Source organism: Carlito syrichta, unplaced genomic scaffold (genome assembly GCF_000164805.1).
Source record: "Carlito syrichta isolate Samal-C Ts95f unplaced genomic scaffold, Tarsius_syrichta-2.0.1 Scaffold302611, whole genome shotgun sequence".
In the NCBI taxonomy this organism is placed as follows: Eukaryota; Metazoa; Chordata; class Mammalia; order Primates; family Tarsiidae; genus Carlito; species Carlito syrichta.
In genome coordinates, this window is record NW_007246707.1 from 169116 (window position 1) to 172193 (window position 3078).

The window sequence follows — 3078 nt, forward strand, 5'->3', positions numbered from 1 at the left end:
GACCTGCTGGGCTCCAGCGATCCTCTGCCTCAGGCTTATTTTAAATAAATACGCCTAACAGCACTTGCCAGAAAATCAACTGCAATAGCACGTATTTGCTGAATTGGAAAGGCTGACAACTCTTCTAAGAGCCATTTCCCTCACCAGGATGTGTAAGAGAAGACTGATTTCCATTATTTACATTACAGCAGGGACACTTGCCCATTCAGTTTCACTCAGGAAATACGAAGCTGGAAATCTTTTAATTAAGCAAGTTATTTGCTTTGTTTTGTTTCTTCTGGTGACTACCTCAGTGGAACCAGCACTGAGGGAAGGGTGTGGAGGAAGATGGGACTTTGAGGGCTGCACCCTGGCCCGTGGGCTCAGCAGTGTGGTAGGCAGGGTTTACCTCATGGAACCTCCAAGATGACTTGGCCCCAAAGTCACCTCCGTGAAAATCAGTTTGCTCAGGAGGAACCGGGTTCAGAGACCAGGGGCACAAAATCTCATGGAAATTTACAGGTGACACATGACCCACAGGGGGGCCCATGCTTTTTCTTTCATTGCATTCACACTCAGTTTTAAAATTACAAGCAACATTAGCTAGAGGGGAAAATAAATAAGTTCAGGAATTCAAACTCTTAATTTTTCTAATTTACTGAAAAAATCCTGTTTTCAGTAGCTACATCAGCCCTTGTTGGTTTTTGTGTCATTTAAAAAAAACTGTGAGAACACAATGATGAAAAAGATGAATCATTTGAAAAAAAAATCACTATAACGCATGTATGTGTTGCTTTTAACTAAGCTCAACTCAAGAGCTTTCAATGCTATCAGAAAACAGAATGTGCATATATACTAGTACATGGAAGCAAGAATATAACAAACTTGCCAGTTGTGTACAGCAACCTGGTGTGGGTGTTACAAGGGGACAGCCAAGAGCTGCACTGGCTGGCATGTGCACCATTTGGACCCTGAAGTTTTTAGCAAGTGTGAAAAGCATGCAGGCTTAGTGGCCTTTAGAGAGACTTTAAATAGCCCTCCCCAAGTTAGCAGAGATGGCATATGCAACCTGGGCAGAGGTGCAAAGAACTGCCTGCATAGAACAGCCTGCCAACCAGTGCACACACACACCCCCTAAACACTGGCTGCCATGGCTGGGTGCCTCTGGGTCCATCTCGGCGATATGCCCCAAGTGTTCTGCTTGAGTCTTTCATGAAATAGCGATGGGTACCACTAAGAGAAGACCCACGGCTTCTTTGTTTTTAGAATGTATTTGTAAAAAATTTTATTTTAGAGTGATGGTGTACAAGTGAGGATTTACTGTGTGAGTGAGTTGCATGCAGGTGAAGTTTGGGCTTCTAGTGGATCCTCTCTTTCCCTGACAGTGGACCTAGTACCCAACCCAATGTCTTGCCAATGCCTTCCATCCCTTCTCCCTCCCCTTGGAGTGTTCAGCATCTGCCAATCCCACTCTCAGGGCCTGCTTACGAGTGAGAACGTGCAGTAGTTAGTTCTTTGTTTCTATGATAGTTCACTTACTGTGAAGGTCTCCAGCTGAAACAAAGATTTCAGAAGCATGTACTCTTCAGAACACAGGTTCCCTAAATAAAAGGGAGGAAATTCTTTAGTTTAATAGTTTGGGAGGGGCTGCAACCTTTTTGTCCAGCTGGGAGCTGCACGGCGTTTGTGTATTACCCTGGTGGTTGTCCTGTAGCAAAGAACTCTGTTTAACTTTGAGATGGTTTGTAAAATAGTCTCCCAGGAAATGGCAGTTTGCAAAAAAGCTTTTGGAGGGTTGGGGTGGGAGAATTTCCTGAGTTTGAGAAAAGTAACCACTCCCTAAAATAATGCTCAGGAAATCCAGTCCTATTTCTCTTTACCGCCTTGGTGAGAAAACAGGCACATGAGAATGCACACTTGTGGGACTTGGGAAGACTGAAATCCTACTCAGTGATTCTTTGGCAAAGGTCTGAGCACATAAATTGCCCACTTGAGACAAATAGGCAGTCCACAGAGTTTCAGTCAGGAAGCTTTGTCTGAAGGTAAGGAGGGGACATGTTTAAACTCTCTGTTGGGTGACCAACCTTTACCAATCACCCAGAATTTTCCCAGTTTTAGCATTCATATTCTAGGAATCCCCTCAGATCAGGGCAAACCTGAACATTTGCTTTCTTAGGAAAAAAAAAGCAATCCAATGTAGTTTTTAAAAAGAAAGTAAGAGCTAGAGGTCTGCCACAGGAGCTCTAAACAATTGCCTTTATCTCGGTCATTCCCATCTGCTTGTTTTTGTTACCTCTTAATCTGTTTCCTGTAGTAAATCTAGTAGAAGAAAATGGACTTGGGTTTGCCTGGGGCTGGGTAGGGCGTGGTGGCTGGGGACAGCTGGCTCGGAAGAGAGGGAAATCTTTGCAGGCAAGAGTAGCTGAAGGCAGTTTCGAACAAGAAAGGATGGCAGGCACTTTGGCCCACGCCTGTTAAGCCAACAGGTTGGGAGGTTGAGGCAAGAGGATTGACAGAGCCCAGGAGTCCGAGACCAACCTGGGCAACACAGCTAGAATTCGTCTCTTAAAAAAAAAAAATTGGCCCATTTCCCTCTCTTCCTTTCTCCACCATCGTGGTGTGCGCGGTGGACTCTGTTGCTCGCCATGTCTTCTCACAAGACTTTCAGGATCAAGTGATTCCTGGCCAAGAAACAGAAGCAAAATCATCCCATTCCCCAGTGGATTCGGATGAAAACTGGTAATAAAATCCGGCACAACTCCAAGAGGAGACATTGGAGAAGAACCAAGCTGGGTCTATGAGGAATTGCACATGAGGTGGCACATATGTTTATGTTGAATCATGGTCACCGTCATCTTGCCATTATCAAGCTGAAAATCTCCACAGTCAAGAAGTCAGACGTTTAACTGGGATGTGATTTTTTGTTTATGTGCTCTGCACTAGTGGGCTGGCTCAGTAATAAATATGAAACCGTTTGTCTGAAAAAAAAAAAAAATTCCTGGGTGTAGTGGCATGCGTCTGTAGAGGAGAAAGGATTGCCCACTGCATTCCTGTCTGACCAACACAGTGAGACCCCAACTCAAAAAAAAAAAAAACAAA

General features: G+C 44.4%; 1 pseudogene; it reads left to right on the forward strand.

The window, feature by feature from the left end:
• The first annotated feature begins 2624 nt into the window (after window positions 1-2624).
• On the forward strand, window positions 2625-2857 carry LOC110595549 (annotated as a pseudogene).
• The last annotated feature ends 221 nt before the right edge of the window (window positions 2858-3078 follow it).